General features: G+C 43.5%; 1 long non-coding RNA gene across 1 annotated transcript in view; it reads right to left on the bottom strand.

The window, feature by feature from the left end:
- The window catches only part of LOC141096311 (uncharacterized), an 81,607-nt gene extending 55,368 nt beyond the window's left edge, over positions 1-26,239 (bottom strand). The window contains exon 1 of the long non-coding RNA XR_012233645.1: positions 26,111-26,239. This is a non-coding gene — a long non-coding RNA (uncharacterized lncRNA). The remainder of the gene's footprint in view (positions 1-26,110) is intronic.
- Positions 26,240-27,047: the final 808 nt, after the last annotated feature.

The following is a 27,047-nucleotide window of genomic DNA, read 5'->3' as shown; positions in this document are numbered from 1 at the left end:
GTGGTAATGTGGTGGGGGCAGGATTGTGTGTGGTAATGGGGTGGGGGGCGGAATTGTGTGTGTTGATGTGGTGGGGGGCAGAGCTACTGTGCAGGGGGCGGGATTAGCGAGTAATCACGATGCCTCTTATATATAGATTCTAGGTTCTTCAAAGTAGCCACCTTTTGCTTTGATTACTGCTTTGTGCACTCTTGGCATTCTCATGTAGTCACCGGAAATGGTTTTCACTTCACAGGTGTGCCCTGTCAGGTTTAATAAGTGGGATTTCCTGCCTTATAAATGGGGTTGGGACCATCAGTTGTGTTGTACAGAAGTCTGATGGATACACAGCTGATAGTCCTACTGAATAGACTGTTAGAATTTGTATTATGGCAAGAAAAAGCAGCTAAGTATAGAAAAACAAGTGGCCATCATTACTTTAAGAAATGAAGGTCAGTCTGTCCGAAAAATTGGAAAACTTTGAAAGTGTCCCCAAGTGCAGTGGCAAAAACAAAACCATCAATCGCTACAAAGAAACTGGCACACATGAGGACCCCCCAGGAAAGGAAGACCAAGAGTCACCTCTGCTGCGGAGGATAAGTTCATCCGAGTCATCAGCCTCAGAAATCGCAGGTTAACAGCAGCTCAGATTAGAGACCAGGTCAATGCCACACAGAGTTCTAGCAGCAGACACATCTCTACAACAACTGTTAAGAGGAGACTTTGTGCAGCAAGCCTTCATGGTAAAATAGCTGCTAGGAAGCCACTGCTAAGGACAGGCAGCAAGCAGAAGAGACTTGTTTGGGCTTAAGAACACAAGGAATGGACATTAGATCAGTGGAAATCTGAGCTGTGGTCTGATGACGAGTCCAAATTTGAGATCTTTGGTTCCAACCACCGTGTCTTTGTGCGACGCAGAAAAGGTGACCGGATGGACTCTACATGCCTGGTTACCACTGTGAAGCATGGAGGAAGAGGAGGTGTGATTTTGTGGGGGTGCTTTGCTTGTGATACTGTTGGGGATTTATTCTAAATTGAAGGCATACTGAACCAGCAGGGCTACCACAGCATCTTGCAGCGGCATGCTATTCCATCCAATTTGTGTTTAGTTGGACCATCATTTATTTTTCAACAGGACAGTGACCCCAGACACACCTCCAGGCTGTGTAAGGGCTATTTGACCAAGAAGGAGAGTGATGGGGTGCTACGCCAGATGACCTGGCCTCCACAGTCACCAGACCTGAACCCAGTCGAGATGGTTTGAGGTGAGCTAGACCGTAGAGTGAAGGCAAAAGGGCCAACAAGTGCTAAGCATCTCTGGGAACTCCTTCAAGATTGCTGGATGACCATTTCCGGATTACTACCTCTTGAAGCTCATCAAGAGAATGCCAAGAGTGTGCAAAGCAGTAATCAAAGCAAAAGGTGGCTACTTTGAAGAACCTAGAATATAAGACATATTTTAAGTTGTTTCACACTTTTTTGTTAATTATATAATTCCCCATGTGTTAATTCATAGTTTTGATGCCTTCAGAGTGAATCTACAATTTTCATAGTCATGAAAATAAAGAAAACTCATATATATATATATATATATATATATATATATATATATATATATATATATATAATGTATGTATTTATGATAGATAGATAGATAGATAGATAGATAGATAGATAGATACAGTGGGGAAATGAGTATTTGATCCCTTGCTGATTTTGAAAGTTTGCCCACTGACAAAGACATGAACAGTCTATAATTTTAAAGGGGAGGCTAATTTTAACATTGAGAGGTGGAATTTAAAAAAAAATCCAGAAAATCACATTGTATAAATCATATAAATTTATTTCCATTTTGCAGTGAGAAATAAGTACTTGATCCCCACCCACCATTAAGAGTTCTGGCTCCTACAGAGCAGTTAGATGCTCCTAATTAACTTGTTACTTGCATTAAAGACAGCTGTCTTACATAGTCACCTCTTGTCCATAGTCTCAATTAATCAGTCAAACTCTAAGGGTACCATTACACGTAGCGATGCACCAGCGATCCCGACAACGATATGGATCGCTGGTGCATCGCTAAGTGGTCGCTAGTGAGCTGCCACACAGGCAGATCTCACCAGCGACATGGCAGTAGTCTGGGGTCGCTACTTACCTGTCAGACGAGGCGATCCTGATGTCCTCCCGCCCGCGTCCACGCGTCGCTCGTCGGCGCCACAGGAAGCCCAGCAGGAATTGGCCGATGAGAAATGGCCCAGGCCGTTCTCGCGCGATCAGTGATCATCGCGGGGGAGCCGATCGGAGGTAAGTGTCAAATGTAGCGATATCGCTAGCAATATCGCTGCTGCGTCACAAAACCAGTGACTTTACAGCAATATTGCTAGCGATAGTGCTACGTGTAATGGGCCCTTAACCGCAACAACATGGGCAAGACCAAAGAACTTTCTAAGGATGTCAGGGACAAGATCATAGACCTGCACAAAGCTGGAATGGGCCACAAAACCATACGCAAGGTGTTAGGTGAGAAGGACACAGCTGTTGGTGCAATAGTAAGAAATACAAAACGACTGTCAATCAATATCGATCTGGGGCACCTTGTAAAATCTCATCTCGAGGGCTATCCTTGATCATAAGGAAGGTGAGAGATCAGCCTAAAACTACACAGGGCGAACTTGTTAATGATCTCAAGGCAGCTGGGACCACAGTCACCAAGAAAACTATTGGTAGCACATTACAATGTAATGGTATAAAATCTTGCTGTGCCAGCAAGGTCCCCCTGCTCAAGAAGGCACATGTGCAGGCCCATCTGAAATTTGCCAATGACCACCTGGATGATTCTGTGAGTGATTGGGAGAAGGTGCTGTGGTCTATGAGACAAAAATTGACCTCTTGGCATTAACTCAAATCTCTGTGTTTGGAGGAAGAGAAATGCTGACTGTGACCCAAAGAACACCATCCCCACTGTCAAGCATGAAGGAGGAAACATTATGTTTTGGGGTGTTTCTCTGCTAAGGGCACAGGACTACTTCACTGCATCAATGGGAGAATAGATGGAGCCATGTACCGTAAAATACTGAGTGACAACCTCCTTCCATCCACCATGACATTAAAAATAGTCGTGGCTGTGTCTTCCAGCAAGACAATGACCCAAAACATACAGCAAAAACAAAGGAGTGGCTCAAAAAGAAGCACAGTAAGGTTATGGAGTCGCCTAGCCAGTCTCCAGACCTTAATCACATAGAAAACTTATGGAGGGAGTTGAAGCTTCAAGTTGCCAAGTGACAGCCTCAAAATCTTAATGATTTAGAGATGATCTGCAAAGAGGAGTGGACCAAAATTCCTCCTGACGTGCGCAAACCTCATCATCAACTACAAAAAATGTCTGACTGCTGTGCTTGCTAAGAAAGGTTTTGTCACCAAGTATTAAGCCTTGTTTGCCAGAGGGATCAAATACTTATTTCTCACTGCAAAATGCAAAAACATTTATATAATCTGTACAATGTGATTTTCTGGATTTTATTTTTGATATTCTATCTCTCAATGTTAAAATTATCTTACCCATAAAATTATATACTGTTCATGTCTTTGTCAGTGGGCAAACTTACAAAATCAGCAAGGGATCGAATACTTATATCCCCCACTGTAGATAAAAGAAAACCTGGCAATTCATTTGCCGCGTACAGTAATATCACAGCATGACAGGTTAGAATAGAATAGATAGATTAGATATATCCACATGGGATAGATAGATAGATAGATAGATAGATAGATAGATAGATAGATAGATAGATAGATAGATAGATTGATAGATAGATGTTAATGACACACACATATATATATATATATATATATGCATATATATTACATACATAGATAGAAGAAAAGCTGGCAATTCATCTGCTATGTACTGTAAAATCACTGCAGGAGATGACAGGATAGAAGAGATGGATTACATACAGTAATTACAAATTGTATAGGTAGATATATAGATGTCAGTGACAAATACAATTAGTACAGTGTGTGTGCAGCTTACTGTACATGTATTTAATTAATAAAAGATTATTTTTCTGAAAAAAATGTTGTGGGCTCCAGCATAATTTTGCTAACCAGCAGAGGGAAAGCCGACGGCTGGATGCAGATGTTTATAGCCTGGGAAGGGGGTAATAGCCATGGAGCTTCCCAGGCTAATAAAATCAGCTCACAGCTGTATGATTAGCCTTTACTGGCTACTAAAATGTTTTGCCCCCCAAATATTTATATCGTCATTTTCCAAGACCCGTAACGTTATTTTTTTGTCTTACAGAGCTGTATGATATCTCATTTGCAAAAATATAAGCTGATGTTTTTAGATGTGACTTTTTGATCGCTTGTTACAGCATTTTTTGAGGAATGTTGACAACCAAAGAAACGTAATTTTGTCATTCTTAATTTTTTCTGTCTAGGGTGTTTACTAATTGGGTTAATTATTTTTCTATTTTGATAGGTCAGACTAGAATGCAGCGATACCAAATATGTGTATTTTTTTTAATATCTTTATTTTCACTGGGGGGAAAGGAGGGTTATTCTTTCTTTACTTGTTACTGATATTTTTAGCCCCAGAGATTGACATCGACATTTAACAGGTTAACTGTTGCTTCATCCTTCATTGTTAGCAGCATATTCTGGCTGTATTACACAGGTATCACCTGCCATCACCAGCGCGCTCCATACACCTGCTACCAAGGGAAGCTTGGCGGAAAACAAACCTAATGCTAGTGAAATGGGAATAAATGGTTCTCTTCTTGGAAATTTTTCTAGAGAGAGAGACTACCATGTTGGTCAGTGAAGGTTTGGAAATGTTTTATTTTTTTGCTCCGTCTCCATCTATTTATTGTATTTAGAATCGTAGTTTTGTTGATGCTGATATGGTGACAGAGAAGTCAACATTTTTAGAAGAGCTTAATCTGGGTTCAATTTCTGGATCTTTTTCAAAGCCTTCATTTACATTTTTTTTTTATTTCTCCTCTGGGTGTTGACATGAATACCTTTTTTCAAGTAAAGCAAATGTTACAAAGTAATAATAAACAAGAGTTTATTCAAGTTGGCATAGGGCCTATTTCTTTAGTGTTGCTATGTTGTATTTGCTTGATTCAAAGTTTTGTCTGACAGTGCGCTCTGTTGACAGCTCACCTCTTTTCATTACAGCATACAAGGGAGCACACTGTCACTGTGCATTGAAAAAAAATTAGCACAGTGACAAGGGAGCTTATACTAAGCATATGATGGAAGTGAGAGCCGACGCGTGTTCAGTAGTACTGGGACTGATGTCACTGTACATTCCTATTTCAGGGTAAATACAGAATCTGTAATAAGGCCTCCTGATAAATGCACTGGGAATTCTCAAACAAAATGTCAGAAAAACGAAAGTGGGTAAAGAAAAAGCAGTTAGATTGATTAGAGAGTGAACAGTAGGGACATTTAAAAGTGTATTAAAAAAGCATTCAGATTACTACTATAAATAGATGGCCATTTAAAATCAAAATTTTATTTGGACCACACCTTTAATCGAATAAAATATGGTCATAATGCTGTCAATAGCAAGTCTACTGTTCTACAAGTTTTACAATGTTTTTTAAGCTGGATTGATTTGGAGAGGTCTATTTTGGATGTTATTGCTTGCTCTATACTATAGAAAAAAAAGTGGTTTTCTTTTTAAAAGTAAGTGAAATGCTGCCATCTACTGACTGAACATAGGAACTGGGTGAAACAACAGTTTATTTGAAAGCATACAAAAATTGGTAACATATTATTTATTTTACTCGGTTTATATAGCGCCATTCATTCCACAGCGGTTCGCAGACATTGTTGACACTATAATTATATAATCTGAATAAACACACTACATTATTACATTGAATTATTTATTATGTGCTTATTTATTATTTGTTGTGCACAGCTTGTATTGTGCAATGCTTGCTTTGGGAAGAAGCTATTACACCAGGCAATACATCAGAGAGCATTGTTGTTGCTGGATAAAACTGTTAGATTTAGCCAATAACCCATTGCACTTGACGTTTTTCCTAAACATATCGGAAAAAATCAGGTCACACTATGCTCAGACTGTGATCAAGCTCTGATCAGAGTGCAACTAGCACAATCGGCCCGATTCTTTACAGCACTTTGATTAGCATTTGAACATAATGAATACAAAGATACAGTAGATGCTGGCAGATGAACATACAGACAACACTCTTTAGACCTACATATGGTCACAGCTATTAGACCAGAATTCTGGCATGAAAGCTTTGATGAATGGGGCCCATTTTTTTTTATTTTTACTTACTTTGTTAATACAAAGGGACATTATGGGTAGAAATACACCCCCTGGTTGTAGGAGTTGTCCACATTTTGCAAATGTCTGCAGGCACTCTACATGAGCGCAGACTTTGAATCCTTAAAGGCCCCGTCACACATAGCGATCTCGCTAGCGAGATTGATGCTGAGTCACAAGTTTTGTGACACAACAGTGATCTCACCAGCGAGATCGCTATGTGTGACAGCGATCAGCGACCGGCCCCCCTGCCGGTATCGCTGATCGCTCTGGGAAATCTCTGGACATTTCATTCCTCGCTGATCTCCCGCTGGCCAGCATGCATCGCTGCGTGTGACAGGCAGGAGACCAGAGATCAGTGATAAAATAATTAAAAATATATATATATATTGTTATTCTCACCTTCCGACATCCCGCGCAGCATTCCCGCCTCTCTCCACGCTCCGGTCCCAGTAATCCTTTGCAAGATTGACCGCGAGACTTCGCGATCCCGCGAGAACGGACGTCATCACGGTAATTCTCGCAAAGGATTACTGGGACCAGAGCGTGGAGAGAGGCGGTAAGGCTGCGCGGGACGTCGGAAGGTGAGAATAACAATATTTTTTATTTTAATTCTATTTTTGACAGCTCAACAGCGATCACATAGCGACTCACCAGCGATCCTGACACGTTGATATCATTGTCGAGATTGCTGGTAAGTCGCTATGTGTGACGGGGCCTTACAGTGCATGCCCCACACACCGTCGGGATTCTCTGGTGTCTGCGGTTATGAGTGGGCCATGACCATAGGTGTACATTTGCATACTTACAGCCACATTGAAACTAGAAATACAAGGTAGATCAAAGCTTATTTTAGTCTTTCTATACATTTTTTGGCCTGCTAAAATGAGTTGTCTACCTTTGTGTACAATTTTTTTTGTTACTTAAATGCATGCAATTTATGCTAAAAATCATTTTTGCAATTGAGTTTCTTTAAAAATTTTGCACCATTTCAGATGTCAGTGTGGCCAGTATGCGTGATGACAGTTGACACACACGTAGACCCATTCAAGTGAATGGGTCTGTGCACATTTCAGTGTGTTTCCACTGACCGTGTGTCCGTGAGCAAAATACGCTGACATGTCTGTTTTTTAAAGCAGCACAGGCCGCAAAGTGTCCTGCACACGTGCACATGGAAAACACACAGGGATGTCATCCATGTGATATGTACCGGCACCTGAGACGTAGTGGTACAGCTATCACTGTTCCCCGATGCTGGTGCTGAAGAATGCTTGCATCATTCTTCCCTGCTCTACTAGTGTTCAAGGGATAATGATGACAGTTATGTTCAACTGATATTAGCAGCAGCAGGTGGTGAGTCATGAGACTATTGCTCCTCTCAGCCTAAACCTGCTGCTGCTAATAACAGTGAGAGCAGGCGTCAGCTGATGGGAGTATTCATCATCCAACCACCTGCGCTATAAATAAATAAATAAAAAATCCGGCATGGGTCCTCTTGTATTTTTGATAATCAGCCAGGAAAAACTCACAGCTGAGGGCTGCAAACTTCAGCTTTTAGCGTTAGCAAGGCTGGCTATCAAGAGTACAGGGGTCCCCACACTGTTTTTTTAATTATTTAAATTCATAATTTTAAAAAATGGCATAGGGTCCCCTCCATTTTTGACAACCAGCCTTGCTAAAGTAGACAGCCGGGGGCTGGTATTCTCAAGCTGGTAAGGAGCCATAGATATTGACCCCTCACCAGCCTAAAAATAGCAGCCAGCAGCCACCCAGAAAAGGCACTTCTATTAGATGTGCCAATTCTGCACTTTGTCCAGCTTTTCCCACTTTCACTGTAGTGGTGAAAAGGGGGGTAGTAATTGTGGGGTTGAAGTCACCTTATATTGTCTGGTGACATCAAACCCACATATTAGTAATGGAGAGGCATCTACAAGACACCTATTCATAACTAATCCTATAGTTGTATTGTAAATAAAGACACAGCAAGTGTAGTCGTTTTTATATCAAAAGAAAACACACTTTTCCATTTTTGTAAAATAACAACAAACACAGTTATACTCACCTAAAATCCATTGATACACTCATCTCCTGTAATAAAACAAAAATAAAAACCAACAATATCCATCACCTGTCTGACAGAATGTCCCATGCAGTAATCCATGTCTGGAGAATAATAGTTTTCAACCTGGATAGTGCCAAGATGCTACCATCCAGTCTGAGAACTACTGGAGCAGCTGCGAGCGCAGCATAAGTGAGCAGCGGTGACCTTATCAAAGTTACCGCCAGTCACTGATTCTGCGTTTTCTGCTGGGCAGAACTGCGATGACCTCAGCACCATGAGAAAAAGTCACTCAGTTCACTGCAGTTCAGCTCAGTGAGATCACCACAGATTAACCCCTTCGTGACATGCACCAGACTAGTACTACTCTGTGGGAGGTGCGATTGTGCCCGGAGCAGTACTTGTATTGCACCATGATCGTGCGGCCTCATGCTTAGCACCACGGCAATCGGGTGTGAATGACAGCTGTATGTGACAGCTGCACCCCGCAGCAATAAAATGCATTTGACCCCTCTGATGCCACTGTCTGCAGTGACAGCGGCATAGAGAAGCATTGCACAGGGAGGGGGCTCCCTGAGCGCTCCCACCAGAACAGCTTAATGTGATCGCGTTGTTCTGGAGGTCTCCATGGAGACCCCCAGCACAAATATGGCTGCAAGGTCCTTCTGGGTCCTGCAGGAAAGGTGGCTTGTGAGTGCCTGCTGACAGCAGATGCCGGCATGCCTCCTTCCCTGCCTATCAGATCGCTGACCTGATACTCTGCTGTGCACTGTCAGATCAGCGATCTGATGTAAAATAGTAATATCCCATACTGGGACAATGCAATGAAGCAAAAAAAAAATATTATAATGTGCAAACATATTTTCTTTATAATCCCCAAATAAAGAAAAAAATAAATATTTTACCAATAAATGCATTTATTTATGTAAATAAAAAAACAAGAAATACACATATTTGGTATCGCCACATCCGTAGTGACCCGCTATATAAAGCTGTTCTACTTGTTAACCCCTTCAAAGAACATCGTAAGAAAATAAATAAAAAACAAGGCAAAAAGCAATGCTTTATCATCATACCGCAAAACACAAAGTGCAATAAAACGCGATCAAAAAGACGGATGTAAATAAAAATGGTACCGCTGAAAACATCATCTTGTCCTGCAAAAAACAAGCTGCCATACAGCTCCATCAGCAGAAAATAAAAAAGTTATACCTCTCAGAATAAAGCGATGCAAAAATAATTATTTTTTCTATAGAAGAGTTTTTATTGTGTAACAGCACCAAAACAAAAAAAAAAACTATATAAGTGAGGTATGGCTGTAATCGTATTGACCCGAAGAAAAAAGCTTCCTTACCAATTTTACCACACACGGAACGGCATAAAAAAATGCCATTCCTGAATTGCTGGTTTTTTTCATTCTGTCTACAAAAATTAGAATAGAAAGTGATCAAAAAATGTCATGTGCCCGAAAATGGTACAAGTAAAAATGGCAGCTCGTCCTGAAAAAAACAAGATCTCTCATGACTCTGTCGGCCGAAATATGAAAAAATTATAGCTCTCAAAATATGGTAGCACAAAAACTTGTTTTCACTATAAAAAGCATTTTTTAGTGTGTGGCAGCAGCCAAACATAAAAACCCGATATAAATCTGGTATCGCTGTAATAACACCAACCCGAGGAATAAATTCACCTAATCACTTATACCGCATGAGGATGGCATAAAAAATAAATAAAACTAATTGTTCACATACTGTTGATTTTTTTATTCTGCCTCCTGTTAGGCGTCAGGTTTTTTCCCCCTGCACAGGAGGAATCGTGAACCTTGCCATCTGCAGTCTCCCATTCTTTCCCGACCGCAGAGGAGGCTGCTCAGCAGAGACATCGATCCCGGTGTTTTGCCCAAGCTAGTGCTGTCGGTTCGGTTGCTGCTGTCACCGCTGGTCCAGCTATAGCAATCTACACTAGCCTGCAGCAAGCAGCTCCTGAAACTAAGTCGCTCTTTCGGTCCACTGAGCATGCCCGTGAAATGACCTCTCATTGGAGGTCAGAGGTCACATGCTCAGGTCCTGTTGCTGCTCCGATTGGACCACTAGGAAGGTCCCAGAAGGCTGCAAATATAAAAGCCTCGCATGGCCACGCGCTAGTATAGAATTATGTACTTGTGTGTGTGATGATGGATGCATGTTTCTGGTGACTGACTCATTATATATTCCCTCTCTCTGGTTGTGTATGTGGTAGGGACTTTGATTTAGCTAGCACCAGACTGTGCCATCCAGCGATAGGCACATATATACTGCATCTAATTAGTAGCTACCATCAGTTGCAGCGCCGTGCACAATTCGTGCACCTTCCAAGCCCTAGTTAGGGTGGTTAGTGGCGTCTGCCAGAGCGGTGCTACATGCTAGTAGTGCGCATAATCTATTAGCGCAGTCTCTCCTTGGCGCCTCAGTTGTGGCGCCGAGCGTTGGTGGGACTCTAACCCTGTGTCTTTGGGGCAGAGTCCTGTGACTGCACACCAGCGCTCACCTTGCTGAGGTCTGTGAGCATAACAGGCTATGGAGTTTCTGTTCCATGTTAGCGAGACTCTGTGAAGCAACAGAGACTGCCTCTGTACACACCGGGTGACGTTAACCCGCGTGTGTTCATCTTTAATACTGCCATTACCGAGCAGCAGGTAACAACTCTGCATGGTGGACCCAGGGCTACGAACGCACCTTATACCAATTTTATTGTTTGGTGCGTTCCGCAAGCCCCTAACACCTCCCAAAGATCCCAGTAAGCCTCTGCGCATATTTATCTTGTGTTCTGCGCTGAGTGCTTACATCGGGGTTTCCGTTTAAATCCCTGAAATATGTGATTCAGACAGAACCCCAGGTGGAAAATTCCCTAAAATGAGGCAGATGGAGGCACTGTGGTCTCCTTTGGACCTGTGATATGGGGGGTGTCCGTCTATTTGGGATTGTATAAAAGTACCGTCGGCCACAGTTATGTGCACTTCTGAAAAGAAGGAAGCTGCAGAACAGAAGCCAGATGGAGTCCAGAGTAACTTTGCTGCCTCACTATAGTGAATGGATCTATCAGGAGTTTCTTCTGAATCATGTCACTCAGAGATTTAGATGGAAGCCCCAAAGTAATTTTTCAGCGTTGAGCCCCGGATAACTGTGATCCCAAATGTTATGTAAAATGTTCCCAATAAAAGCTTTAACTCAGTCCACAAAAAAAGCAAGTCTCCACTCAGATCTGTAATCAGTTAATGGAAATATTGGGGGTGTTCACATTACTGGATGCATAAAGGCTCTGGAAAAGCGAAATGGCTGCTCACCAATAAAAATTCAGCAAATTATCTGCTCCCAAATCCAAATGCCCCCCTCCTTTCTGAGCCCCAGTGTAGCTAAACCACATACTGTATAACGCCCACATGTTTGCCTGTTTCTGGAAAAAACCAATGGAGTCAAAATCGTCACTACATCTGTAGATAAATTCACAAAGGGTTATAATTTCCAAAATGAGGTCACTTGAGGGGGATTCTGCTTTTCTAGCACTTAAGTGCTCTCTATATACGAGTCACTCCATATAGCAAAGTAGTACTGTACAGCCACATATGAGGTATTTCTACATTCAGCAGAAATTGTGGGACAAATTCTGGTGCCATTTTTACCCATTTCCCATTGTGAAAATATATAACTTGGTGCTAACACACAATCTTGGCGGTAAAAATGTAAATTAATTTTTCATCACTGCCCAATGGTATAAAAGTTTGTGACTCACCTGTGGTGTCAATATAATCACTGCACCCCTACATGAATTCATTGAGAGGCTTATTTGGTAAAATGAGGTCACTTATGGCGGGTTCTACGGTTCTGGAACCTGAAGACCTCTGTCAATGTGACATGGTACCCTCAAACAAGAGCAGCAAAATCTGCACTGTAATATGGCACTACTTCCTTTCTGAGCTTTGTACTGTGCATCAAAAGTAGTTTTCAACCACATATGGGACATCAGTGAACTCAGGAGAAATTGCACAACAAACTTTGGTCTCCTAGACAAATTATCTTCAGCAGAGCCTGTTGCTGCTTCGCTGAGGCACTGCTGCAGAGCTTCTGACCGATGTGTGCTCTGACACAGCATGTCAGACATGTAGGATGAGGAGGAGCAGGAGGGGGTGCAGGAACTGGTGTAGGAAGTAGAGGAAACCCTGATAGAAGGAGGGCCATTAATCCTCAGTGTCGGAAGCACATATCCCATGCCAGGTTGAAACTCTGCCCCAACTTCAAAAATGTTCACCCAGTGTGCAGTCAGTGAAATGTAGCATCCTTGGCCACAAGCAGTTGTCCACATGTCAGTCATTACGTGGACGATCCCAGTAACTGAGTTTGAAAGGACACGAGTGATGTTCCTGGACATGTGCTGGTACACCAGAAGAAATAGTGGCAGGGATCAAATTTGTACACCTATAGCAAGCCAATTTTGGTTTTATTTCAAAGCAATGAAAATGCACACAAACCAAGTTCTCCAGCATATATGACAAAGTAAATTTTCTGAACAAAAATATTTTTTGAACTGTATCAGGCCAGGCATTTTTTTAAAAATTGAACCCACTATAATTTTGCACAAAGCACGTTAAACTGTATGGATGACTAATTGAATCCATAAAAAGTATTGACACTTTTTTGGAGTCTTACATACCAGAAATTTTGCACAAAGCAGGTATTACAGTATGGACGAGTAATATAATCCAGACAAAATTTTCAATGCTTTTTTTGGAGTGTTATACAGGGTGGGCTATGCATATGGATACACCTAAATAAAATGGGAATGGTTGGTGAAATCAATTTCCTGTTTGTGGCACCTTAGTATATGGGGGGGGAACTTTTCAAGATGGGTGGTGACGATGGTGGCCATTTTGAAGTCAGCCATTTTGGATCCAACTTTATTTTTTCCAATGGGAAGAGGGTCATGTGACACATCAAACTTATTGAGAATTTCACAAAAAAACAATGGTGTGCTTGGTTTTAATGTAACATTATTCTTTCATGAGTAACTTACAAGTTTCTCTTTGTTTACAGCCATAAAATTATACCTCCATTCATGTAGTCCATAATACCCCTGCCACAAAGTAGCCAGTAAATATACAAGTGTCTATGTAACTCAATTGCCCACAGTCTATTACACAACTGTGAGGAGAGATTGCATACTAAATATCACGTAGCAAAAATAAACCTCACAAAGATAGTAATAGCGTCTCCCCACCCCAACGCGTGTTTCGCCGCTGGCTACTTCACCCCCTGTAATGATGCATGTCGATGACCCTTGGGGTTCACACTGTTATTGAACAAAGCTTGCCCTGGCTTCAGGTTCAGTGAAGACAGCCATTGCTCAAACTTGGCTTACATAGCTGTCCACAACACTTGAACTGTGAGACTGCGATCTCCAAGGCATATTATTTTAACACTATCAGATTGCGGTCAGCCCTGGCTGTGCAGTACAGAGGTGGGGAGGATTTTCTCTGCACTATTAGAATGCATGTCTGAAAAAGGGAGAGGTCGAGAATGTAGGTGGAGGCCATAGAGGAGGTGGAAGAGGCAGAAGCAGTGGTAGAAGTGTTAGATACAAAGGTTTGTCCCACAAGCCTTTGAGATATCATGACTTGTGGAGCAACGCCTTCTCTGCCTGCCCCCACAGACACCAGAGTCACACAATGCCCATTCAGCGAGATGTAATGCCTTTGGCCATGCTTGCTTGTCCAAGTGTCAGTGTTGAACTGCACCCTGTCAGACAAAGATTTTTTCAAGGAACTAGTGATTTTGTCTGAGATATGCTGGTGTAGCACAGGCACAGTGGTCTTAAAGATCTAGTGGCAGGATCTTATTCCTCAAGAAGGGTTCATTCTCTTCCCTTCCTTCTTGGATCACATACCAGCGATGTTGCCCTTCTATTTTGAGGAAAATGACCATGGGTCCAGCTGTCAGCTCTTGCAGCCTTCAAGGCAAGTGTTCCATTTCTACTTCCTGCTGGTTGAACAAGATGTGATGATGGAGCCCAAGCTCTTCGATGGACCCTCTTCTCCTTTGCAGGTTGCACAGAGCAGTCGCCCCCTGGGATACCAACTGTCAGTACCTTGCGGCTGGTCCTCGCTTGTTTCCTTGTTTCTTCTGACCAGCCGAGGCCCAGCAGTCTGCTCTCCAGTTCTTGGCTCTCTTGTCTGCAGTCCGCAAGAACCTCTGTGGTGAATACTGCTACCTGGGTTCGGGTCTTGGTACTTCCCGGGAAAGCGGCTGGTCCCAGACAATAGGCTACTGTCACGCCCACTTTATTGCCACCATGGTCCAATATTCCTCCGGTCACTCCTTCGAGAGTCTCACATGATTCTGCCATTTTTGTCTCCCACTATTCCGTTACACTGCATGAATAACTAATTGAATCCATAAACATTTTCAAAGCTTTTTTGGTGTGCTATATAACACATGTACCACAAAGAATATACCCCAAAATATACCCCACAGCACGTAATACTCTATGGATGAAAATATAGTCAATTTTTTCACATCCCTCCAAAAAACATATGGTTACATACAGCAGTTATATACTTAGTAATGTACTACCATCCCTAAGCCCTGCTTAGAGATTGTATTCTGCCACTCTCCCTGTTCTTGCCACTGTCCCTCCCTAGGTTAAATGCAGAATGTATCAGAATCAAACATCAAAGTACAGATTTATCCCTTAAAAGGGCAGTTAGTATGGTGGCTCAGAATGAGCATTAGTATCAACGCTAGAGGACTCTGATTCATTCAACTGTGAACATACAACGCTGGATAAGCACTCTCTCTCTGAAATAAGAACTGCCTCTGAGCTGTGCATTGGTGTCAGCGTGCCGAGCACGACAGCGCCTGTTCTTTTATAACCCATGATGATATCATACGGCCAGCCAATAACAATAATGCCTCTACCAAGATGGTTACAGTATTATAGTGACTCACAGGCAATTCCAGTTCTCCAGTCCAGAAAATGGATTATGATTGAGGAGCATATGACCAGACCACTACATCAGTCTCCTCTAATAGAGAAACAGTTTTCTTATGTGAGGTTTTCAGTTTGACATGACTAGGGACAGGTCTGGTTACAAATTCGTCCACTAGCAGCCATTTTATAGACAGTTTGCAGTTTGTGAGGAAAGCACCACTAACAAGAGCAGGAAGAGAACCTGTTGTAAAGGTGGAGAAGTTGGCTAAACATCCACTCTGAAGACTTCTTACATATTATTGCAATGACCTGCTGTTATATATGTTTTTCTCATGTGAGCTGCAGTTTCCTGGTTATTTAGAGATGATGGGGTTAACTGTTAAGAGTCAGCCAAGGTTGTGAGAAGTTAAGTGAGCTCAAGAAGCTAGTTTCTGGTTGTTAGTCAGTTAGAAGAAACCGCAGAAGGAGAAAGTATTCTTCCATTATTCTGTCTCAGCTTGAGATGTGTCAGAGTACTGGGCGCGATGACGTGCCTGCTGTTCTGAGATGTGCAGCGCTTCACACCACAAGCTCAGGAAGTTGGAGCATAAGGTGGAACATGGAGAGGTGAGTATTGTATTTATTTATCTATTTATTTCAATCAGTGACTGGTGGCCATAATAGAGTATAGAGGACCATGGGGGTGCATTATATTGTGTGGAAGACCATGAGGAGAGCATTATATTGTATGGAGGACCATGGGGAGTGCATTATATTATATGAAATATCATGGGAAGAGCATTGTATTATATGGAGGACCATGTAGAGAGCATTATATTGTATGGAGGTCAAAGGGGAGTGCATTATATTGTATGGAGATTCATGGGGAGAGCATTATATTGTATGGAAGACCATGTGGAGTGCATTGTATTGTATACAGGACCATGGGGAATGCATTATATTCTTGTTAGTACTATGGCGAATGCAATATATTCTATGGAGGATCATGGGAAGTGCATTATATTCTAAGGAGGACCATGGTGAGTGCATTATACTCTATGGAGGACCACGGGGAATGCGTTATATTCTATGGAGGACCATGGGTGGCACATTATACTATAGCAACACAAGGCCACTGACAGGCAAAGGGGTAGGAAACTGGAAGGGCCAGGCAGGGATGGCACAGCGCACAGGAAGGCATTCGGCAGGTACTGGCAGACACAACTGATATACTGGTGGACATGGCAGGTTCCAGATGGCACGGCTGGTAAACAGATAGGCATGCAGGTGCTGGCAGACATGGCTGGCATACAAGCAGGCACAGTAGGTGATGGAGGACATTACTGGTATACAGACAGGCACGGCAGGTGCAGGCAGACACGGCTGGTATACATGCAGGCAAGGTATTTACTGGTGGACATGGATGATATGCAGTCAGGCATGACAGGTGCTGGTAGACATGGTTGGTATACAGACAGGCACAGCAGGTACAGGCAGACACAACTAGTATAGAGGCAGGCATGGCAGGTGCGGCAAGCATGGCTGGTATGCAGGGTTACAAGCACAGGTGACCTGACAATTAGCAATCGTGCAGACAAACTGAAAATACACATTGCTCAAGCACCTCCCAACATGAGGAGATGCTTTAAATAATATATGTCTCCCCCACTATTGGCTGGGGACACTTTAGGACAATCTGGGATACACATCTCATCATTGATCAGCAAGCATGGAAATCATCCACAAACCTCGACTTTCTTTCCAGGATATCATTTGATCATTTACTAACCTGTGGATCTGCTGCATCTGATGTGCTTCATTGCATGCTTTACAGATACTCACAAAAGCTCAGTGTAATTTTGATTTTATCACCTGCCATACTCCTCGGATAAGACTCTATGTTGCGCTGATCTCTCCTACAGATAGCTTTGTGACTAGAGGAACTAAGAGGCGATGAGCAACACGTCTACCTTGAACTGTCCTCCCATCTCTCTTCTTGCTCCCTCTTCGACCGCTTACAATCTGGCTTCCGGTCACACCACTCCACTGAAACTGCCCTTACTAAGGTCACCAATGACCTCTTAACTGCCAAGAGCAAGCGACACTACTCTGTCCTCCTCCTCCTGGACCTGTCGGCTGCCTTTGACACAGTGGACCATTCCCTATTATTACAGACCCTCTCATCCCTCGGCATCACAGACTTGGCCCTCTCCTGGATCTCATCATACCTAACAGACCGGACATTCAGCGTCTCCCACTCACACACCACCTCCTCACCTCGCCCCCTATCTGTCGGAGTCCCACAAGGTTCAGTCCTAGGGCCCCTGCTGTTCTCTATTTACACCTTTGGCCTGGGACAGCTCATAGAATCTCATGGCTTTCAGTATCATCTTTATGCTGATGACACACAGATCTACATCTCTGGACCAGATATCACCTCCCTACTAACCAGAATCCCTCAATGTCTGTCCACTATTTCATCCTTCTTCTCCACTAGATATCTGAAACTCAACATGGACAAAACAGAATTCATCATCTTTCCCCCATCTCACGTGACCCCCCCTACGAACCTATCAATTACAGTAAATGACTGCCCACTCTCCCCAGTCCCACAAGCTCGCTGCCTCGGAGTAATCCTTGATGCTGATCTCTCCTTCAAACCACATATCCAAACCCTTTCCACTTCCTGCCGACTTCAACTCAAAAATATTTCACGCATCAGTTCATTCCTCACCCAAGAATCTGCAAAAACCCTAGTCCATGCCCTCATCATCTCTCGCCTTGACTACTGCAACCTCATGCTCTGCGGCCTCCCCTCAAACACTCTCGCACCCCTCCAATCTATTCTAAACTCTGCTGCCCGACTAATCCACCTGTCCCCCCGCTATTCCCCAGCTTCTCCCCTCTGTCAATCCCTTCACTGGCTCCCAATTGCCCAGAGACTCCATTACAAAACCCTAACCATGACATACAAAGCCATCCACAACTTGTCTCCTCCATACATCTGTGACCTCGTCTCCCGGTACTTTCCTGCACGCAACCTCCGATCCTCACAAGATCTCCTTCTCTACTCCCCTCTTATCTCCTCTTCCCACAATCGCATACAAGATTTCTCTCGCGCATCACCCCTACTCTGGAACTCTCTACCACAACATATCAGACTCTCACCTACCATCGAAACCTTCAAAAAGAGCCTGAAGACCCACCTCTTCCGACAAGCCTATAACCTGCAGTAACCACCGATCGACCAAACCGCTGCACGACCAGCTCTACCCTCGCCTACTGTATTATCACCCATCCCTTGAAGATTGTGAGCCCTCGCGGGCAGGGTCCTCTCTCCTCCTGTACCAGTTATGACTTGTATTGTTTAAGATTATTGTACTTGTTTTTATGTATACCCCCCTCACATGTAAAGCGCCATGGAATAAATGGCGCTATAACAATAAATAATAATAATAATAATAATAATAATGAGCTGGTAAGCAGGAATGGCGTTAGGGGGGAAACTAGGCCCCCATGCTCTTAAATTCCCCCAGCTTTTCTATCCTGAGGATAAGACTGATTAAGGACCTTTTGTGACATTAGGGTCATGTGCCCATGATATCACCAAAGATCCTTTGACTGCAGGAGAGGAACTGAAGAGGAGACAGGCAGATATTTACCATATGTGCAGTGTACGTATATTTGCTTGTGTATGTTCAGTGTGTGTATACATGCGTATGTGCAGTGTGTATACACATGTGTATGTGCCGTGTGTCTGTGATGACATGATTATATTTGTATAAATGTTATTTTTTTTGTTCAAGAATAAATGTGTATTGCTGTTCATGGAAAAAAATAAGACATCCCATGAAAATAAGCCCCTAAGGGTACCGTTACACTAAGCGATGCACCAGCGATCCCGACAACGCTATGAATCGCTGGTGCATCGCTAAGTGGTCGGTAGTGAGCTGCCACACAGGCAGATCTCACCAGCGACATAGCAGCGGTCGGGGGTCGCTACTTACCTGTCAGACGCGGCGATCCTGACGTCCTCCCGCCCGCATCCACGCGTCGCTCGTCGGCGCCACAGGAAGCCCAGCAGGAAGCGCCCGACGAGAAATGGTCCAGGACGTTCTCGCGTGACCAGCGATAACCAGCGGGGGAGCGGTCGGAGGTAAGTATCAGACATAGCGATATCGCTAGTGATATCGATGCTGCGTCACAAAACCAGTGACGTTTCAGCGATATTGCTAGAGATCTCGCTATGTGTAACGGGGGCTTAACCCATCACTCAGAGCAAAACATGATAAAAGAAGATACTGACTTATTTTTGGAGGAACACGGTAATATCAATGGAATCCCCTAAACAAAAGTAGCAAAGCTCCTCACATTGCATCTCTACATTTTCTTTATTGTATGTTATAAATTTGCCCATCTTTATAGTGTAAAAAAAATCTAAATGCCAAATTGAAGTAAGAAGTGCATAAACTTCAGTCAAAAAAGCCATTAATCAGAAACCAAATTATGGATAAAAATCTAGTGGAAAAACTTGTATTCAATTAGTACAGTAGATGTTCTATGAAAATTCTGTCCTTATAATTTTCTATAAGCCAACAATTTACTTCTAAACATTTCAGACATTTGCTCTTTTTTTTCAAGATATGCAAAATTCTGATCTTATCCTGGGCATTTATTTTCTGAAAAGCTTGCTCGAAGTTATTTTTCAGACCTAAGGAAAGCTTTAGTTCAATTCCTCAGCTAATGAAAGTCACACTGTCATTCTCATAAACTCTAGTGATAGACATTATATTAGTGCTGTAGGCAACTTTATGTAAAGAACACCTGGACTCAGCACCATTTTATATAATGTAAATTCAGCTGTCTTTTATCCTTTTATGTTGATTTTGCCAGGAAGGTCAAAGAATGCTGTAGATGCAGGTCATTGTCTTTACATTGTGCTATAAAAACTATTATTGCTTGACATTATAAAAGCTTGCTTTATACCTTTATTTGCATTTACAGCCGCCATCTGGTTACTGTTGATCATTTCTTATTTGCTGGTGACTCTCTTCTCGATGCTCAATCGCATCATTATATAGGTTAACAAACATTTTCATGGCATTGTAAACTAAATGCAAAGAAGAATGTACAGTATGTTCTTAATTATAAAAGCCCCACTGTATATTTGGTCTTAAATTGTAGTTTCCATTTGTCATTTAATTAAACGCAAGATGGAAACTATTTTTTACTTTCTAGTTTAAAGAGGATCTTTCATTAAACTTTTCATGTTTAACTAGACTCGTAGCGTAATAGTGCCTGCAGAGTAGAATCAAATGTTTTTGCTGTTTTTAAATTGTACCTCTCCATTGTGGATATATTAGCAAACAAAGTATTTGACACCTAATGAGTTAACTTTTGTTATGCTCAAGTGGGTGTTATCAGAGAGCAACTCATACAGGGAGAAAAAGTGCACATCACCAGTGGAAAAAAAATCAGACTCAACTAGTGATGAGGGAACGTGCTCGGATAATGTGTTATCGGCTCACACTCAGGTGTTATCCGAGTATCTTGGGAGTGCTTGGATAATATATTTGAGTTCCAACGGCTGCATGTTTTGCTGTGGTAGACAGCCGCAGCACATGAAAGCAGGCCCAGATTGATAATCTGCCCAAGCAGGCAGATGCCCGCTGGGCCGGCAGCTATGAGCTTCAAAATGGGCCACTGGCCCTTTAAATCTTCTGCACAGGTCCTGGTGCACGCTTACTCTATCGGTGCATGCGTTGACCAGGGCCACGGCGCCCTGCGTCAACTAGTGAGCGCGGCCCTCGTCAGTGCAGAGAAGCAGGAGATCGCGCACCAGGGCTTATGCAGAAGTTTGAAAAGCCCACTGCCACCCTCTCCTGATGCTTTCCCTGGGGCTTTGTTCCTTCATGTCCCGCAGTGGCTCCCAAGTGCTGCTGCTGCAGTTGTGGTAGTGGTGCTGGTGGTGGCTCTTCCACCTAGCCGGCCCCCCTTTACCTGGAGAACGGAGGTGCAGCACAGCCGGCCTGAGTGAGCAGGCACTGAAAGCCATCAAGAGGATGATGCGGCTGGCAGCATAGCTCCTGCTGCAGCTGGGACTTGTGCTGCGAGGGAGTCCTGCCAGCTCAGCCAATGTCACCAGCCAGCACAAGGTGAGTCTGCTCCTGGCTAACACACTCCCACAAAGTTTAGGAAAACTGTGGGGGAGGGGGTTAAAGGGGAACTGCACATGATGATGTGGGGAGGGGGTTAAAGGGGGTCTGCACATGATGATGTGGGGAGGGGGGTTAAAGGGAGACTGCACATGATGTGGAGAGGGGGGTTAAAGGGGGACTGCACTTGATGTGGGGAGGGGGGTTAAAGGGGGACTGCACATGATGATGTGGGGAAGGGGGTTAAAGGGGGACTGCACATGATGATGTGGGGAGGGGGTTAAAGGGGAACTGCACATGATGATGTGGGTAGGGGGTTAAAGGGGGACTGCACATGATGATGTGGAGAGGGGGCTAAAGGGAGGCTGCACATGATGTTGTGGAGAGGGGGGATTAAAGAGGGACTGCACATGATGATGTGGAGAGGGGGGTTAAAGGGGATTGCACATGATGTGGAGAGGGGGGTTAAAGGGGGACTGCACATGATTATATGGAGAGGAGGTTAAAGGGAGACTGCACATGAAGTGGGGGTTAAAAGGAACTGCAAAGGATGACATCGGGGTAAAGGGGACTGTACATGATGATGTGGGGATGGGGTTTAAAGGGGGACTGCTCATTATGCGAGGAGGGGGGTTAAAAGGGGACTGCACATGATGTGGGGAGGGGGTTAAAGGGGGACTTCACATGAAGTGGGGGTTAAAAGGAATGGCAAAGTATGACATGGGGGTAAAGGGGACTTCACATGATGATGTGGGGGGTTAAAGGGGGACTGCACATGCTGATGTGGGGAGGGAGGTTAAAGGGGGACTGCACATGATGATGTGGGGAGGGGGGTTAAAGGGGGACTGAACATGATGATGTGGGGAGGGGGGTTAAAGAGGAATTGCACATGATGATGTGGGGAATAGGTTAAAGGGGACTGCACATGATATGGGGAGGGGGTTAAAAGGAACTGCAAAGGATGACATGGGGTAAAGGGGATTGCACATGATGTGGAGAGGGGGTTAAAATGAACTGCAAAGGATGACATGGGGTAAAGGGGACTGTACTTGATGAAGTTGGGGGAGGAGACAGGAGACTGCAAATGATGAACTGAGAGTGATTGAAGAGGGACAGCAATTGAATTGAAGGTGGGGGTGGTGAGAGCAAATGATGACCTGGGGAGAGAGCAAATAATGAATTTTTAGGGAGGGGGAGTAAATTATGTATTAAAAGTGGGGGAGAGCTGTTGATAATGAATAGCGGGTGGGAGTGAGAAGACATGACAATGAATTGGAGCAGAAGGGGCATGTAAATGTAATGAGTCTGGGGAGCGGGAGCTACATAGTGGGGAGGCATTGAGTATGCAGTAACTGGTAATGAATTGGGGAAAGGGTACAGATGCTAATTAATTTATATATTTATTAGTTGGGGAAAGCTAGAAAGGACTCAGTGGTGTATTATAATTTATATTTGGAATGATGGGTAATAATAACCAATTATGTATTAATGATGGGTCCATATCTGTATTCAGATGTGTAGTGTAGAAGAAAGGGAAAAAAGAGGGGAATGTGCTCTGGAAGTTGTGCTCTAAGTAACTGTGTTATTTTATGCAGGGATGTGTCCTGGCTGGAAGAAGTGATGGTGGTCTGCACTGCATGAAAGAGAAAAGCAAAGATGAACGACTTGAGCTAGAGATGTCACTGGTGAGTCAGTGTGTTTCCTGTACACTGACACTATACACTGTATACTCTGTACAGAGCTCCTGTGTATAATATTTCTGGTGTACACTGTATTACCTGTACACTATATACAGAGCTTCTGTGTAATGTCACCAGTGATCACTGTATTACCTGTACACTGATACTGTATAATGTCACTGGTGATTGCTGCATTACGTGTACACTGACAATAAATACAGAGTTCCTGTGTATAATGTCACTTAGTATTGTGTTTTTTTTTTATTAATGATTAGTATTGGGCGGCACGGTGGCTCAGTGGTTAGCGCTGCAGCCTTGCAGCGCTGGGGTCCTGGGTTCAAATCCCACCAAGGACAACATCTGCAAGGAGTTTGTATGTTCTCCCCGTGTTTGCGTGGGTTTCCTCCGGGCACTCCGGTTTCCTCCCACATTCTAAAGACATACTAATAGGGAATTTAGATTGTGAGCCCCATCGGGGACAGTGGTGATGATGCATGCAAAATGTAAAGCGCTGCGGAATATGTTAGCGCTACATAAAAATAAAGATTATTAGTATTATTATAAAGTATTGTAGTATTCAGTCACTATGTGGTGGCAACATGTGGTCTGGTCATGGTGTGGTGATATTTGTTACTTGTGTGTGGTGTTATTTGGCCACTATGTGGTGGTAATATGTGTTCTGGTCATGGTGTGATGGCATTTGTCCCTTGTATGTGGTATTATAGGTCACTGGTCACTATGTGGTGGTAACATGTAGGCTGGTCACGGATGGAGCAATGGCATTTGAACCTTGTATGTCATGTTATAGGTCACTATGTAGTGGTAATATGTGGTCTGGTCATGGTGTGATGGTATTTGTTACTGGCTGTTTCATTTGGTATTTATGCACCTGTGCAGCTGCCATTTTACTTGGGTCCGCTGCACCCTGGATTAGTGCAGATGCATTTGGGCCTGTCTGGTTTGTAACTGAATTTTTTTGGAGGATTTTTTTTTCCTCTTTTTGAGGTTTTCATGTGATGGTATTTGTCCCTTGTATGTTGTATTAATCGTCCCTGCCATGCTTTGCTTGCAAGCATAAAGCAGCTGCTGGCATCGGAACAAGATGCTACGAGGGAGCGCTGGGAGGGTAAGCATACTGGTTTGTTTTTTTATCTTTTCTGATGGGGCCATGCATACCAGGATAAGGAAAGGATGGGACCAATCATACCAGGATAAGGATGGGACTATGCATACCAGAACTGGGATGGGGGCCAATCATAACAGGTAAAGGATGGAGCCCTGCATAACAGGATAGGGATGGGGCCCTGCATACCAGGATAGGGATGTGGGCGATCATTCCTGACAGGATAGGGATGAGGAGGCTATGCATACCAGGCCAGGGATGAGGAGACATGCATACCATGATGGGGATGAGTGTCATGCATACCAGGATAGGGATGAGGGGCCATGTGTATCAGGATGGGGATGAGGGGACCATATTTACCAGGATAGGGGACATTAAGTACAGAATTCAACACATTTTTTTGCTTCGGTTTTTCCTTCCCTAATTTCCTCTAAAATTTAGGTGCGTCTTATAGTAAAAATATGGTGTATATTTTGGAAAACCAATTTAAATGGATTATGCAAAGTAATAACCCATCCCGAGACCTATGTAGTCGCTGGGGTCCAACCGCTGGGACCCCCATGATCCCGAGAACCGGCGCTCTAAAGAAGAGGTCGATCATACACACTGTGGCGGCATTCACACGTGGCACTTCAAATAACGCCTTTAAGATGAGTGTTGAAGGGCACAACAAAGTATAACAAAATCCACTGATCGGGTGTGGGGGGAGTGTTATAGTATGTGGGCTGGTGGGGTTTGTGTGGCAGGGCTGCTTTTTTGTCCCAGTCCGGTCCTGCATGCAAGGATTGTATCTTGTAGGCAATCCCTGCATGTGCTGTAGTTAAAAGGCCTGTCATACTAAGCGATATCGCTAGCAATATCGCTATAACGTCACTGGTTTTTGTGACGTTATAGCGATATTGCTAGCGATATCGCTATGTCTGATGCTTACCTCCGACCGCTCCCCCGCTGGTTATCACTGATCACGTGAGAACGTCCTGCATCGTTTCTCGTCGTCAGCTTCCTGCTGTGACGACGAGCGACGCGTGGACGCGGGCGGGAGGACGTCAGGATCGCCTCGTGTGACAGGTAAGTAGTGACCCCCGACCCTTTGCGATGTCGCTGGTGAGATCTGCCTGTGTGGCAGCTCACTAGCGACCACGTAAGAATGGTAGCAGCTAACTTCGTGGGCACAACTCTTAACGTCCAAGGTCTATGGCCTGGAAAGGAATGAAGAGCCATCCTTCAACTTCACCTTCAGAGAGGTAAGCGGGCAGGGTTCTCCTGAAGCAGGTTACTCTGACCAGTCAGGAAGCTGCGCTGTCGGCGGATACGGTACGGAAATGTGACATTCCTGGAGGAGTGAGGGGCAGTACAGGGAACAGAATGGTTATATTCTGGTAAGAATCTTGTGCTGTTTCTGTGACTAAACTGGATGAGCTGAGTAAAGTTGTTTTGCTGAAATGAACTTGGACTCTGACTATCATTGTGTGGTGCTAAAAGAAAAGGAACCCTGGCAGTTTAGAATGGACCCTGGCTTACAAATGAGTGAACTACAATGTGTTAATGTGGCAGGGAGTCAGGGTGTGCCAGCACTGCTGCTGTCAGCCACCACTACCCCCCTGGCCTCCGTTACAGTAGAATCAGAAAACTAAAATATAACGCCTACAACTGCATTTTAGATTATTTCAATTTCACCTTTATGTCTAAATTATGAAATTTCTATGTTATACCTTATAGAGCAGCATTTTAAAGGCACCCTATCACCAGGTTTTTCCCATAAAAAGTAGAGCCAGGCCCTGTAAGAAATATGTGTCAACATTCTAGAATTCTGTCTATATGTCCCCAATGCGTTCCGCATAAAACACAAAATAGTATTATTATTCTCACCGACGGGGTGGTCCGGTCCAATACATCATCCACACAGTGTCCTCGGCTTCTATCTCCTGTGCAGCTGCTCTTCTCTCTGCCCTGCTGAGGGTAGAGCAAAGTAGTGTAATGCACATGCACGGGGAAAGACCAAAGAGTGCAAGCACATGCACACTACAATACTTTACTCTGCCCCCGGTAAGGCAGAGAGAAGTGTGCCTGTGCAGTAACGCGATGCTGAGGAAACTGTGTGGATGGTGTAGAATGCGTCATCCACACAAAGCACGAAGAGAGAAGGTGCCAGATCAAGAACAGCGACAACCATCAGAGCAAACCGCCCCATAAGTGAGTATAATTAAAACTATTTTTTGTTTGAATGTAGAAATCATTGGGGAGATAAATACAGCATTCTAGAATGCTGACACATAAGGCTTACAGATGCTGGAGAAATGAGGAAAACCTGAGGATAGGTTCCCTTTAAGCAAAAATCTATTTACAGATTAATAAAAGCACTCAGCTGTCACGTCAGCTTATTTTTCATGATTATTGATATTTAAAAATATATATTCCTAGTAAAATTGATTTTTAACATTGTACACATGCTGTAATAATTGGCCAGTAGTTTTGATGTAAGTGTCCTAAAGTCTGAAACTTTTGATAGTATGTTATTTTTTGCAGCTATTGTAAACATTTTTTGGGTTCATTGTGCAGCAAATATGTAGCATCCAAATGGATATTTTGTATAGCTGGATTAGGGATTAGGAAAGACCAGGTCTAATCTTCAGTGACTTTAGTTCAAGACAATATAACATTTAAAAAATACTTATGACCTAATTCATGGTGTTTTTTTTTATAAATAATTTTGGTGTTTTGTTTTTATGTCACTGTTAATACTATGTATTAGTATACTAAGCCAAAGAGACCAAAAGTTGGTCTCTAAATAGCTGCATGTTTGGTT

The sequence above is a fragment of the Dendrobates tinctorius genome, unplaced genomic scaffold (assembly GCF_039654945.1).
Source record: "Dendrobates tinctorius isolate UK_male_01 unplaced genomic scaffold, ASM3965494v1 ptg000073l, whole genome shotgun sequence".
Lineage (NCBI taxonomy): Eukaryota > Metazoa > Chordata > Amphibia > Anura > Dendrobatidae > Dendrobates > Dendrobates tinctorius.
Note: the sequence above shows the minus strand (reverse complement) of the source record. Positions and strands in the feature narration are given on the sequence as shown.